General features: G+C 37.5%; 1 protein-coding gene across 1 annotated transcript in view; it reads right to left on the bottom strand.

Moving 5' to 3' along the window:
- LOC147386666 (uncharacterized) overlaps positions 1 to 4,020 on the bottom strand; it is a 43,817-nt gene extending 39,797 nt beyond the window's left edge. The window contains exon 1 of the mRNA XM_086424161.1: positions 3,739 to 4,020. The gene's annotated coding sequence lies outside the window, so the exon portion shown is untranslated. The remainder of the gene's footprint in view (positions 1 to 3,738) is intronic.
- Between the last annotated feature and the right edge of the window lie 12,312 nt (positions 4,021 to 16,332).

The raw sequence follows: 16,332 nt of genomic DNA, 5'->3' as shown, positions 1-16,332 counted from the left end.
TGGCCTTACCGAGGTCAAAACTTACTTAGGCCGTCAATTTGAGATTAAGGACCTTGGACATCTTCGCTATTTTCTGGGTATTGAGGTTGCACGGTCCCAGTCTGGTATATTTATTTCTCAGCGTAAGTATGTTCTTGACTTACTCAGTGCATCTGGTCAGCTTGGATCTCGCCCAGCTGATACTCCTATTGAGTAGAATCACAGATTGGCTGATTCTGAGGGGGAGTGTGTGTCAGATATTGGCCAATATCAGCATCTTGTGGGAAAATTGATCTACTTGTCTATGACTCGCCCTGACATTGCCTATGCTGTTAGTGTTGTAAGTCAGTTTATGCACTCGCCTCGAACATCTCATCTTGCTGCTGTTTATCGTATTCTTAGATACCTTAAGGGATGTCTTGGTCGAGGTATTTTATTCAACAATCATGGTCATCTTCGCATTGAGGCATGGACAGATGCAGATTATGCTGATTCAGTGACTGATAGACGGTCTACTTCTGGGTATTGTACTAAAGTTGGTGGTAACTTGGTAACTTGGCGTAGTAAGAAGCAGGATGTGGTTTCTCGGTCGAGTGCTGAATCAGAATACAGAGCCGTGGCACTTGGAGTATGCGAGTTGTTGTGGCTCAAAATCTTACTAGCTGATTTATGTCTTCCTGTGCCAGTCCCGTTCTTATTATATTGCAATAATAAATCAGCTATTAACATAACTGCAAATCCGGTTCAGCATGACAGAACGAAGCACATAGAAATTGATCGTCATTTCATTAGAGAAAAGATAGTTTCTGGACAGATTTGTACTCCCTTTGTTCCTACCTCTCAACAACTTGCTGATGTTCTTACTAAAGGTGTTAGTAAAACCTCCTTTGAAGATGTCTTGTCCAAGTTGGGTATTGTTGATATCCACGCACCAACTTGAGGGGGAGTGTTAAATAAGTCTATAGGGTTATTTTAGTCTTTTCACTTCTTTAGTTCTCTTATGTAATACTTACATAGCCTAATTAGGGCTAATTAATCAATCACTAATTTTTCCTCTTAATTCTAACTTTTATGTTTCTAAACATCAATCAAGCCTTGCTGCCCAAGATTCTTGCAGCTGGAAATTGACCTTGCGGCACCATATTGCTGCAGAAAGTAACTTTTGTTTCCCTTGCGAGATAATTCAGTTTACTGTTTAACCATCCCAGCCGATCCCCCAATTTCAGTCCTAAAACCCTGCTGTCCCAAAATCACATACCTGGCAGTCCTCACATACCCAAATACCCATCCTTTTTAACACTAAAATCTAATTGTAAGGCATGTTAATCCTAAAATCTAATTTTAAGGCATCCATACTTCCCAAAACTCCTACACATACAATCCTTTGCCCCAACCAAACCCAGTATACCCCTTCCACATAAATTCCATCAAACGATTAACACCTCTAATAAACCAATTGACCATTCCTTTGAACATAACTACTATTAATAATGTTGGGTTCTCTGTTGAACGTTTACTACATGTTCACAATTGTAAAACTTTATATTTACTCAATCACACATAGCCAATTGGGATTATGAATTCACTTCCTTATGATCAATCAACGCAAGAGTACATATTTCAAACTCCATTAATCAACATAGTTGTGTTGTTAATTGTTGTAAATTATTCCTCAATCATTATCAGTGGTTGGGATCACCAACCCTATTGTCCTTGATCATCCATCTTTTGGTTATTGGTAGGGCCAATTTGCTCAATTACGAGGTTTCTTTGACTTTCTAACAACGGCATAAAATAAAGTATAGCAAATCCCTAGCTTGGATGGCATGGGGGCTCTGATTTGGGCTTGCCTCAAGATCCACATGTTTGCAAATTGCTATCGATTGGCAATGATTCGCCAGTAATGACTTCAGATTGAGGCCCTGTTTGGCAGAACTGCATACTTTGGGTCCCAAATTCCTCTCTCTCCCCTTTCTTCCAACTTCCTTATTTATAGCCCTCCCATCCTCATTAACTATCGAGGACCATTTATGGAAGATTACTCCCCCTTTTAGTTTGTTTGGCCACTTCTTTTAGTTTAATTGTTTTGTTGTGCATGGGGGAGACTGATCATGCATTACTGAAAAAGTGTCGTCTAATCTCATTATTAAAGTCCGTTCCCCTAATCAATGCCCGTCATTAATGAACCCTTATAACTGAATTGCACTGGCTGGCCTGATCAGTTCAACTCCTACTCATATCTCAAGGTGACATGTAGCATGCTACTAATTTTTTACCACCAGTAGCCTTCTCTCTCAAAATTTGACACTTTTGAATTAGATGATGGGCCACATTCACTCGCATCCACAGAAGTTTGGATTAGAACTATTTTTATTACAGCATGATTCTTAATATTGTCTCTTACGTCTCTTAACTTTCTCTTGTTTCTACTATATTTTGTCTCTTTTATTACATCCACTTTAAAAAAGAAATCATGGAGGATAGAAAAGGGAGAATTAAACATGATTGACAAGTATGACTCACATTTTAGATAAATTACATCAATCAAATAAATTCATTAAACTTATTAAAACAAAAACCAGAAGAAAAATAAAAAAGGAACAACCCAACAACATGTTAGGTGATAGGTGACCTCAGGATTAGGGAGTATTGATATCAAATAAGAAGTGAGAACAAAAAGGATATTCTATGCGAATCTTCCCACACATTATCTTGTTTGATAATCGAGATCAGCCGAGCAATAATTTGGAGAACATCAGTTGAGTTAGTAAAACTATACCGAATCAACTGGATTTTTTATATTTTTAATTAAAATAACTAGCTTTTTATAATTAAATATTTATTATCTAAATAAAAATTATGATCTTTTCACTAAGCATCTTTTAATCCAACTCATCTTATACAAAAAAAAAAGTTATAATATTTGTATATAAATATATATTAATAAATAATTAAAAACCAAGTTAAATGGTCCAAGACAAGATGAATCAGACAAGTCAACTTGAAATTGGTGGGATATGGGGTGAAACGAAACACCAAGTTTTAAAACCATGCCCTTGTATAGCCTCTCAAAAACAAAACACCATAATAGAATAAAGGATAATCTAGTAATATCCCCCTAAAATTTTGGTGATATTAGGTTTACTCCCTTGTGAAATGCAAGATTAGGTTTACCCCCCTTGACCGAAAGTCAAGGTTGTTTTTTGTTGATGATTTAACAATGAATTTTTTTTTAAATGCCCTCCAAAATCTTAAATTGCTAAAACAAATTTTGAAGGGAAAAAAATCCAAATTTCCGATTAAATTATCTACAAAAAGAAAAAAAAAAAACAAACCAATGTTTACTTTTGGTCAAGGGTTAAACCTAATCTTGCATTTCACAGGAGAGTGAACCTAATGTCACCAATTTCACAAGGGAATGTTACTAAATTAAGCTAGCATAATTAAGCTACAAAACTCTAGGCATAAACTGAAAAAACTGTATTAAAAAAAAAAAAAAAACTACTACCTACAATCTAGTAAGGAACAGAAGAAAAATTGGTAGGAAAAATGCATCAAACAGTATTACTGACCCAAATAAATAAATAAATAAATTGTGCCGAACGTCGATCAAACAAGAAGAAAACCTCGTGTCGAGCTCCAAAAAATTCAGTAAAAAAAAAAACAAATGGAAAAAATCAAGAACAAGGCGAAGGTCTATACAAGAACTAAAAATTGAACAAAAGATGCCCTAATGGAAAGAGAAAGAGAGAAACTTACAGGTTTCTTGTTCAAAAATCAAGCAAGATAAAATGGAGACAGCTTCTTGTATTCTCCATTTCAAACCCTAAAACACACAAGATAAAGAGAGAAATGTTTTGGGCGGGAAAAATGAACCCGACAGCTTCCTGTAGTCTTCATTTCAAACCCTAAAACACAGAAGATACGGAGAGAGATGTTTTGGGCGGGGAAAATGAACCCCACCATCTAAAATCCACGTTACATTGTTAACTGTCTCGGTTCCGGATCGTTTTAAAACCCGGCATATCGGACTGGATCGGTCCCCATCCAGTCAGCCTCCTTTTACCAAAATAAAAGGTGGTATATAAAATTAAAAGAACTGCTATTGGCACCTCAACTTTTACTTATTACACCCTTTATTACGTTCAATTTAAAGATTAAAACGCGTCATTCAAACATTACAAAAGTTTGCTTCAAGTTGTTATTTCAAAATATATATATATGGTCCCGTTCACCACCCTACGCTTTACTAAACGTGTTTTATCCTAAATGGGTTAGAAGTTTTGGGAATAGGCTGATTTTTTGTGAGGATGATCTCTATGGTGAGGAGATCATCCTCACCAAAAATCAGCCCATTCCAAAACTTCGAACCCCATAAAAAATGATTTACAAAAAATAGACGCTTCACGATTTTTCAACTTGTAAACATGGGCCTAAAAATTTTGGAATGTGCTCATTCCATATATATATATTATGAGGGGGTGTCTGAACTTACGTCCGATTAGGGTAGGGGTGTCAATGGGTCGGTTCCGGTTCAATTTCTAAGCAACTTAGAACCGTGAGCCATTTATTTTATCGGTTCCGATTCTGATTTTAAATTATTTGGAACCAGAACCAATAAAACTCATGGTTACCCATCGGTTCTGGTTCTATCCACATGACTGTAATTGGGATAACACCATGCAATGGACAAATCAAACACACACACACAAAACAAAAACCATTTAATCTTTCTAATAATAAACTCCATTTTTCTTAAAGAAATTCATTAAGATTATGTGAGAATCAACCATATTTCTAACCAATCAATAAGAAATTACCTTTAAAAGTCATCAAAAGTTCTCAAAATTAGCTCATAAACTTCTATAAAATAAAAAAAAAATCAAATCCTAAGCAATCTTTATAACAAAGAAACATTATAGTTCAACCATATTCAAGATCCAGATCCACAAAAAATAAATCCAACAGAATAGTACTTTATTTCAACACAAATTAAACATAAATAAATTAAAATTTCAAACAATAAACAAAACATCATCAAATAATTAGCACACATCTTGATAACTAAGCAAAAAAATCTTTATGACTACAAAACTAGTGATCTTCTTCTCCTTTTCAATAATTAAACAAATAAACAAACAAAAAATGATCAAAGAAAAATTAGAGTCTAATCAAAGCTTTTGGGTTCATATAATTAAAAATTAAGCAAATTAAGATTAAGAAAAATAAAATAAAAACAGTGCCACGTTGGCTATATGGGACGTGTAAGTGGAAAAAACAGTAAACGTGCATGTGGTGTGTGCAAAGCAGGGTAGGGTGTGCCCGGGGCCTTTTTTCAGATAAATGTGCCTAATCATCCCAACCATATTGAACAAAATATACACATCATCTATATATTCAATTCGAGATCAAAGTACGTATATCATCAAATCATGGCAACTCAATTAATGGATATAACATACAATCATTGATTAGATTCAACATTGAAACAAACACAATTTTTTTTATTTTTATGGTCCAGATCGGGGGGTCACTTTTGACAATCCGAAATAATCAAAAATTTCAAGGGACATTGAAACTAGAACAATGGTTAATGGGATAAGAATTTTCTTTTCTATTTGTTTATTTATTTATTTTTTTTTTTTTAAATCTCAAAATCAAAAGAATTTTATAAAAAAACAAAACACAAAGATATTCGGACACATATGTTGTTATTAGCACACTAAAAACTCGGTTTTTAGAAAAAAAAAATCTTTTAAAAAAAAAAAAAAAGAACGAAGCAAGGAAAAATGAAAAATTGCTCTCTCATCAGTTCTGGAGTTTGATGGAATTATAATTCAATACAGATTAAACCCCTTAATTGTCTGAAAATTGTAATATCTGATTCAAAACTCTTGATCGGTGTTTTTTGACTGATAAACATCTGCAGATCAGGAAACGGCTTGATGAAGCAACATCACGCAATTAGTTCTTGAAACCAAAAGGCGATTAATAGTCATTAACCGTTGCTGCTGTAAGAAAGGCATACAGGGGAAAGTCACACCCAACTCCACCTAATAATCATTCAGCCATTAACGTCCTCAACTATCTTTCCGAAAGCAGCGACTATAACTAACCATGTCAACAAAACTAAACGAGAGAGGAGCCGAGAAGAAAGAAAAAAAAAACTACGAACTCCAGAAAATCATGATTCTGGCAACATTAACGAATCAAGATTCTGTTTTTTCATTTAAAATCAACCTATCCATTTCCAAATCGAAAGAAAAATCGGAAGATTTGATCGGAGAGGGAAAAAAATTGAAAATTTCTGCCATGAAACCCCGAACAACATCGGGTTTGACTCGATCATAATAGAACGATTTAGGTTCTACATTTCTTTACCGGCCTCTTGAGATTTCTGAATTTTAAATAAACCGAACCAGCAAGCTCTGGACTTCCCTTCGACAGGAGAGACTGGTCTTCCTTTGATTAAATCGTTTCCTTTGAGTCGATTTTGAAAGGAACGATTGGATTTGCCGATTCGAGACTGTATGCCTCTACCTCAAAAGACATCGATCGGATTTAATGGTCCTACACCGGTTGGAATAAGAGGATGGAGAGACTAAGCCGATGGGATTCAGATCTGAACCAGTGGTCCCTGTTGAAGCTGACGAAATCTGAGCATAACAGTGGAGGAGCCATTGAATTGAAGCTCCATACCACTCCATTGGAGGAAGCCGATCGAGTTGGCTATTTTCGACTGGATTTGGAGATCAAAATCAATCGGTCTTTGATTCGGTTTGGTTGAAGAAGACGGGTTTAACAGAAGACAAGTAAAAAAACTTTTCTAAACTAAAAAGGGTTTAATATGAAAAAGCCCCCTTTTTTTTTAATGCGCCCCACTCTCACTGTTTATCCACTACTATCACCAAAGCACACCGAAAAAAAATTATTTATTTTTTTGATAATTTCTCTTGCTGTCCATGGACAGCACTGTCCCTTTATTAAAGCAAAACGATCACAATAATAAAAAACAAACAAAGAGAAACTATCACACACCTACAGAAATTAATCGAAAGATTTTTTTTTTTTTAAACGTTTAAGCATAACCAACGCGTGCCTAATAAAAAAAAACGGCGATCTCCCGGTTTCCACCACCATTAATCCATTAAGAACCTTTTTGGAATTTCGCATTATTTGTGATTATCCTAAACGACCCCCAATTGGATATAAAAAATAAAAAATAATGCTCGATGGAATCATATCAATAATATGCTAAAATATCAACTATTCAAAGTCCAAACGCACACTCAATAATCGAACTAAAATACCAACAAATAGATAAAATAAACAGTTAAACAAACTAAAAAAAATAAAAAACATTTAAGTCGCTTTTAACAATGCTCTCATATTTGGGGTTTTTCAAGTTTGATCCTCAATGTCCCCAGTGGAGTCGCCACTGAAAGCGCCCTCGATCCGCGGGGTGTGCGGATCCACTTTTGACCCTTGAGGTTTGGGAGTCGCCACCTAGTTGTTAAGGTCTAGGAACCGATCAATGACTCTAAACGGATAAAAAAAACTAATCTAAAACCAAAAAAAAAAAAAAATTGAATTCGGGGATCATGTTACGGGGTTGGAAGGTGTTAGGCACCAACCCCGCCCGGCCAAAGTCGGTCTCTACTAACTTCCCAAGTAAATTACATTGCTAAAAACCTAGATAAAAATAAATAAATTTTTTTTATACCTTTCCGATAGCAAACTTTATTCCCTCAGATCTGACAAAAAAAGCTCCTTGTACCGTACTCCCTTGCTTCGTTCTGTCTCCGGATTTGATTTCGGATCTCCGAAGCAAGGTATATCCTTATTTTTGGATCTGAACTCTTCAAGTTTGTTACGGATTTTTGGATGTTTTTAGAAGGCTTTTGGGTATTCTTTAGGCTAAAATCGAAGGAGTGATGTTAGGTAAGGTGTTGGGGCTCCAAAACTAGGGTTTATGGGAGGCTAGGGGGCTTCTAGACCTACTTCTCTTAGGGTTTATGATTTGATACGAAAATAGGGTGTGAGCACCTCTATTTATAGATGTTTTTATGGGTTGATTTGGATAGAGTTAGTATTTAATTAGAGTTTTTTTAATTAGAGTTGTGTTTTAGTTAGGCTTGTTTTAGGTAGAATTGTGTTTTAATTAGAATTGTTTTAGGTAGAATTGTTTTTAAGTTAGAACTCTATTAGATTGAGTTATTATTTAATTAGAACTCTATTATGACTTTTGGTCTTATTTGATTGACTTTTAATGTTTTGACTTTAGTCTTAATTGATTGACTTTTAATATCTTGACTTCAGTCTTGCTTAATTGACTTTAATTTTGACTTCAGTCTCACTTGATTGACTTTAATACCTTGACTTCAGTCTTGCTTGATTTACTTTTAATTTTTAGAGAACCCCCCATTAAAATATCTTTAATTATTTGGACCCCCAAATGGAAGGGTCCTTAAAGAAATATCCCACAAACCCTCAATAATTTTACTTGAAAGTCCGATTGATCGATTTTTTTAGTTTCAATTTTTAAATTAATTTCATTAATGTTTCACTTTAATTATTTAATATTTTATTTATTAATTTCAAATTTTTTTATTATGAAAATTGTGAAATTACCGTTTTACCCCCGAAGAGGACTTTTCACGTTTTAAGTCGGTTTTTAATGTTCTAGGATGTTTTAGAATTGATTTTTCATAAGGAATTCAATGAAAATATTGGTTTGTATTATTTATGAATTTTTTTGTGTGAAATGGTCATGAACTTAATGAGGGGCATTTTCGTAATTTTGTCAAATTCTGTTAAAATTGGCGAAATGATTTATTTGGTTTCGATTTGTTGTTTTATGAGTTTGAGAGAGTTTTCCTAAGCGTAACGTAGGCTCTATGGTTGTTTTGATGTTAGGGGTATTTTCGTAATTTTGTAGTTTTTTAGTGATTTTTATCGTGAAGCTTCTTTTTGATCTACAAGATGATGATTTTTATGTTTCTGGGGTCGTATTTTCCTAGCGTAGCGTGGTTTCTAAGTTTTGTCAGTTCGAGATACCTCATCCGGATTTCTGAAACACATCTAGTAACAAAATAAAGCAATGTAATACACATCCATCATTGGGAATCATTGCGATCGGGTTGACGAGTTGATTAATCAGGCGAATGCAAAAATGGGGTGTCTACAGATGCCCCTCTTTGACAGAGGGTTGAAGCAAACTAGATAGCAAATCTATTTTGGTAGATAGTGCGATATCTGAATGCCTAAGCTAGTGACAGTTCATTTTACAATCTGATTTAGCAATTCGTCGAGGTGTTCGGATCCTTGAGCGTAAACTCTCTCCGAATTAAAAAGGTTGTCAGGTCCTTGAATGCAAACTCTCACTGACGGTGTCAGATCCTTGAATTTTAGAAAATTCTCCTTGACTAATGTGACAACTGTGCAAGTGTGTGATTTAAAATCTGACCATAATTTGAGCATAATCTGAGTATAAACTAAGCATAATTTGAATATAAACTGAGCAAAATTTCGAGAAAACCCTCGGCGGTAACTGAGCATAATTCCGAGAATACCCTCGGCGGTAACTGAGCATATTTCCAAGAAAACCCTTGGCGGCATCTGGGCATAGTTTCGAGAAAACCCTCAGCGGCATCTGAGCATAATTCCAAGAACACCCTTGGCGGCATCTGAGCATAGTTCCGAGAAAGCCCTCGACGGCATCTGAGCATAATTCCAAGAAAACCCTTGGCGGCACCTGAACATAATTCCAAGAAAATCCTCGGCGGCATCTAAGCATAGTTCTGAGAAAACCCTCGGCGGTAACTGAGCATAATTCCGAGAAAACCCTCGGCGGCATCTGAGCATAGTTCCGAGAAAACCCTCGGTGGCATCAGAGCATAATTCGAGAAAACCCTCGGTGGCATCTGAGCATAGTTCCGAGAAAACCCTCGACGGTAACTGAGCATAGTTCTGAAAAAACCCTCGACGGCATCTGAGCATAGTTCCGAGAAAACCCTCGGCGGTAACTGAGCATAGTTCCGAGAAAACCCTCGGCGGCGTCTGAGCATAATTCCGAGAAAACCCTCGGCGGCATCTGAGCATAGTTCCGAGAAAACCCTCGGCGGTAACTGAGCATAGTTTCGAGAAAACCCTCGACGGCATCTGAGCATAATTCCGAGAAAACCCTCGGCGGTAACTGAGCATAGTTCTAAGAAAACCCTCGGTGGTAACTGAGCATAGTTCCGAGAAAACCCTCGACGGCATCTGAGCATAGTTCCGAGAAAACCCTCGGCGGTAACTGAGCATAGTTCTAAGAAAACCCTTGGCGGTAACTGAGCATAGTTCCGAGAAAACCCTCAACGGCATCTGAGCATAGTTCCGAGAAAACCCTCGGTGGTAACTAACCATAGTTCCGAGAAAACCCTCGGCGGCATCTAACCATAGTTCCGAGAAAACCCTCGACGGTAACTGAGCATAGTTCCGAGAAAACCCTCTGCGGCATCTGAGCAAAATCCAAGATAAACCTTGACGGAAACTGAGCAAAATCCAAGATAACCCTTGGTGGTAATTGAGCAAAACTGGCAGAGGAATGAATGAATTTTGGGAAAGAATGAACGAATTTGGAGAAAACTGATTAGAACGAATCGGAGAACAAATAAATCTGGAAGATAATGAATCTGGAAGAGAAATGATCGATTCCAATAATGATTGGATCTGGAAAAGAATCTGGAGAACGAAAGAATGCCATATTTCCTATGTGAGATCCAAAATACTTTTGTTTGAACCTTAAGGATTTATCAAAAAAGTTTTATGAATTTAAAACCTGAGTTTTTATTTCTTTTGAACTTCAAAAGTTTTTCGAAAAACTTGTTATCAAGAGGGTAACCTTAAGTTTGGGGTTCCTATTATTTTTTAGGATTAACATTGCTCGAAGACAAAATGCCCCTAGTTTGACAATGTACGTGGCATTGAAGATAATTAAACAAAAATTAAAAAAAATGCCCCTAGTATAAGGGGGAAAAGTTACAAGAAAGAAAATGCCCCTTGTATGAAGGTTTGAAATATTTGATTACCACAAGCGCAATAAAGATTCAACTTTTAATTTTGATTAATTTTATTAAAGATTTTGAGTCAGGCTCAAGAGAACAAAATATTTTCTTTTGAGACTCATCATAGAATTCACCCTTTTCTCCATTGGTTCACTCGGGGAAGTAAACATTTTCAGATCGATCGTAGACAAGATATTTGTGGCTTCTGAGTCTATGCCTGGTTTAAACTAAGTATTGAACTTGATTATTCGGACTTCTGATGTTTCAGCTCGGACCGCTCTCAGCTCGGGATTTTCTTCTGTTTTTCTTTGTTGCTCTAACTTTTACCTAGATCGTCTTTTCAGGTTTTCAATCTAGCGAGCTTGCTTTAGCTTTTGCCTAGATCGCCTTTTCAGGTTTTCGATCTAGCGAGCTCTTCTCTTTTTTTCTTTGCTCTGATTGTTACCAAAGTTGTCCTTTTAGATTTTCAACCTTGCGAGCTTGCCTTAATTTTTGCCTAAGTCGTCCTTTTCGGGTTTTCAACTTAGCAAGCTTCATCATTTTTTTATCTTTTTCTTCTCCTTTGAACTTCTGGAGTTGCTGTTGGATCATACTTTGCTATCTCCCTTGACTTCTCGCACGGTACTTAGGAGGACTTTCATGGGTAAGCTTAGGACTGGGTATAAAAAGAAAGGAATTTTGAGGCTCAAAAACCCAAATGCCCCTTGTGTGGCATTTCCTTTTAAATTATTTCTTTTTCTTTAAATTTCTCTTCCCCATTTTGGATGATATTTCTTTTGAATTTTTTCTTGATTTTTTTTTATATTGTATGGGAAATATATTTTTTTTATTTTGATGTGGTCAGGCCTGAAGTAACTTCTCAGGTTGCCTACGTACCCCAGAATTTTGAGATCAGACCAAAACGTAGTTCGAAGCTTCCCTCCCCTAGGTTAGGTGATCGGGCTGAGAAAGAAAAATGCATAATTTTTCTTTTTGAAAAGGCTGCAAAGGGGTTGAGAAAGGATATGTTGAACTGGGTAATAGGAGAATTGATTCGGTCAAAGATGGCATCTTTAAATGTAGTACCGTTTGATTTGGTCAAGGTTGGTTGGTTCTGGTAATTCAATTCCATCATGATCTTGAAGTCTGACAGCTTTTCCTGGTAATATTTCTTTGAAGATGAACGGACCTCCCCAATTTGGTTTGAACTTTCCTTTGGGATCAAAAATAGGTGCCCGATTCTCTTTGAATACTAAGTCTTCGACTTGTAAGTGACGGGCCTTGATCTTTTTGTCAAATGCACGGGCGACTCTTCTTTGATAAGCTTGCACGTGGTACAATGCTCTTAGTCATTTTTCTTCGATCAAATTCAATTCTTCATACCGTTAGCGAACCCAATCTTCTTCTGACAACTGACTTTCTAACAAAACCCTGAGAGATGGAATCTCCATTTCAACTGGCAAGACTGCTTCCATGCCATACACTAAGGAGTAGGGAGTAGCTCCAGTGGAGGATCGAATTGAGGTTCGATATGCCCATAATGCAAATGGCAGTTTTTCTGACCAATCTCGATGTGTTTGACACATTTTTTTGAGGATAGTCTTAATATTCTTATTAGTTGCTTCGACTGCTCCGTTAGTCTGAGGTCGGTAAGGAGATGATTTATGGTGTGAGATTTTGAACTTTGAACATAATTTGATAACCTCAGCTTTGAAGTACGACCCGTTATCAGAGATCGGCTCCGAAGGTACTCCGTATCGACTGATGATGTTTGTTTGAATAAACTTTGCAACTCGAGACGCAGTGAGGACAACATAAGAGGCAGCTTCGACCCATTTGGTAAAATAATCGATGGCAACTAGAATGTATTCGTGCCCGTTTGACGCCTTAGGCGATATTTTACCAATAATGTCAATTCCCCAGACTGAGAATGGCTATGGTGAAGTCAGACACACTAATTAAGATGGTGGCACATGTATAAGGTTCGCATGTATTTGGCACTTATGACAGGTTTTAACCATGTGATGACAATTTGTTTCCATCGTGGACCAATAGTATCCTTGTCTCATAATCTTCTTAGCTAACATTTTCCCACTCATGTGAGGGCCACATTCTCCTGAATGTAGTTCAATCATTATCTGTTCAGCTTGATCTTCATCAACACACGACAAGTGAATCCCATCATAAGACCTTTTGTATAAACTTCCTGCGCACAGGATAAATTGAGATGCTAATCTTAGTAGGGTCTGTCGTTCCTTCCTCGATGCTTCTTCCGGGAATTCTTGTTTTTCCACTACTTTCTTTATATCGGTGTACCATGGCATTCCATCAGGTAGTCGAGTAGTAATGTTGATCTGATGACAGTATGCGGGTTTGTCTTTAACTTCAACAGTGATCGGTCTCAATTCCATGCCAGGGGGTAAATGGATCATTGAAGATAAAGTTGCTAAGGAGTCAGCAAATCTGTTATCCTCCCTTGACAAGTGTTGGAACAGGATAGCTTTAAACTTACTGACTAAGTTTAACAAATACTCATGATAGGATTTCAATTTTTCATCCCTAGTCTTCCATTCTTTCAATGACTGATGTATGACCAAGGCTGAATCCCCAAAAACTTCAATTTCTGTAATGCCTAGATTCAAAGCAGCTTCGAGCCCCGCGATGCACGCCTCATATTCAGCCGTGTTATTAGTGTTTGAAAATGCTAATTTAATAGCGATAGGAATGTGGCATCCTTCCGGAGAGAACAAGACTGTCCCTATTCCATACCCATTTTGATTGGCGGCTCCATCAAAGTATAACCGTCATGTTTGGTTCTGCGGTTCTTCTTTAACGTGCAAGATGTTCTCATCTGGGAATTGATCGACAGGCCTTATTCCTTCTACTACAGGGTGATCTGCCAAGTATTCTGCTACAGCTCTCCTCTTGATGGATTTCTGCGTAACATACGTGATGTCAAACTCTGATAGCAACAACAACCATCGCGCGGTTCTCCCTGTCAACGCCGGTTTCTCCAAAAGATACTTGAGAGGATCCATCCGAGATAATAGGATAATTGAATGAGACAGCATATAATGTCGGAGTCTCTGAGTAGCTCATACCAATGCTAAACAAGTTTTTTCGAGAGCCGAATATTTTCGTTCATACTCTAACATCTTCTTGCTGATGTAGTAGATGGCCATTTCTTTACGAGTATCTTTGTCATACTGTGCAAGCATGCATCCCATAGCTTCTTCTGTGACTGACAGACAAAGAAGAAGTGGTTCGCTTGATGTGGGTGGAACCAAAATAGGCGGGTTTAAGAGATACTCCTTGACTTGGTCGAAAGCCTTTTGACATTGTTCATTCCAAACTGTTGGTTCATTCTTTTTTAGAAGCTTGAAAATAGGTTCGCAGACGTTGGTGAGTTGAGCGATGAACCTGCTAACATACTGGATTCTGCCTAGAAAACCTCGAATCTGCTTTTCAGTCTCGGGCGGTGGCATCTCTTGGATAGCTTTAATCTTTACAGGGTCTACTTCGATCCCTCTCTGACTGACTACAAACCCCAATAACTTTCCAGGAGTTACTCCAAATACACATTTGTGGGTTAAGGCGTGGAGAGTGTGGTACTTTTGAATCCTTGTGAGAATTTTTCTAACGCTGTAACATGCCCTAGTCGTTCCTTAGATTTGACTATCATATCATCTACATAGACTTCGACCTCTTTGTGTATCATGTCATCTAGTAAAGTTGTGGCTGCTCTTTGATAGGTAGCTCCAGCGTTCTTGCATGACCTTGTCGAACACTGTGTGATCTGCAGTAGCGCGTGTTGACACTTTGATAGGACTCCACTCAACACCAAAAGCATGACCTTGTAGCAGAATCCTGCACCACCCTACTGACTGATGAATGAAGTTTTTTGCATATCTCGAGGGTCTATTTTTATCTGATTGTACCCTGAAAATCCATCCATGAAGGACAACAATGCGTGTCCTACTGTACTGTCTACTAGAACATCTATGTGTGGTAAATGAAAACTATCCTTTGGGCTTGCTTTGTTCAGGTCTCTAAAATCCACACACATCCTGACTTTTCCATCCTTTTTCGGCACCGGGATGACATTGGCAATCCACTCAGGGTATTCTACTACTTCCAAAAATCTAGCGTTAATCTGCGTCGTAACTTCTTCTTTGATTTTCAAAGTCCATTCCGGCTTCATACGTCGAAGTTTCTGTTTGATTGGTCGAGCATCAGAATATAACGGAATCCGATGTTGGGCAATATCTGTGCTTATCCCCGGCATATCCTCGTAAGACCACGCGAACACGCCTTTGAACTTTCTGAGCAAGTCTACTATCCCTTTGCGTTCATCGGGAGATAAAATGACCCCTATACGAATTTCTTGAGGACTTTCTTTTGTTCCGAGGTTGATAACCTTTACTTCCTCTGTTAGAGGTTGAGCCCGACGTTCCTCTTTTTGTTCAAGTAATTTGATTATTTCAGGGGGAGGTTCTTCGTCAGAAGATTCTCCCTCCGAAGCCAGATTATTAGTTAAATTATTATTGCGCTCGAGGTAATAAAAAATTTCTTTCATTTCATTAAAAAGAGATGGGGTAAAAGGACTCATTGCAGACTTGACAGACTCACTTGACTCAGCAGGAAAAACAGATTCACTAGACTCAGCAGAAACAACTAACTTACTCGACTCAACAGAAATAAATGACTCAACTGGCATGTCAGACTGAACAGGACTAATGAGACCGACAGACCCAGCCTTGACATGCAACATAGGACTGATTACATGATAATTTGATAGAGACCCAACAACGGGTTTGATTACAGACTGAGGATTCGGGATCCCTTTCTCAACTGACAACACTAAGATACTATGATCTTCAATGAATAGCTGATCGATATTGAGGGAGTCCAGATCGAGTTGCCAGTCTTCAACCTTCTTCTCCTTAACTTCTATGCTTGCTTCATTTTCGGGTCATTCCATGCCAAAAAAGATTTCAAACCCCGGCAGACGAGTACCTGTGATGTGATCAATGAACGGCTCTGGGAACCCACAGTAGCGGAAATCTTCTCCTTCTTTCACAAAATAACCATTAAGGGTCTTTCGATAGGGCTTCATTTTAATAAGATCTGTGGTACGCCTTTGCCTTTTAGCAATGGCCTTATCCCGTTTTGTCTTCCAGTATTGGGCCCAATCTTCCTTAGTAGGTTTATATCCTAGTCCGAATGTGCCAATGACCTCTTTAATCATGATGCCTCCTTAATACCTTGCTGCTTGCGACCTAAGCCCATACTAGGGAAGAATCTCATTTTCTTGAATATATTGGCC

This window comes from Akebia trifoliata, chromosome 14 (genome assembly GCF_017979445.1).
Source record: "Akebia trifoliata isolate Shusen 1 chromosome 14, ASM1797944v1, whole genome shotgun sequence".
NCBI lineage: Eukaryota > Viridiplantae > Streptophyta > Magnoliopsida > Ranunculales > Lardizabalaceae > Akebia > Akebia trifoliata.
This window is presented reverse-complemented; position numbering and strand designations above follow the sequence as displayed.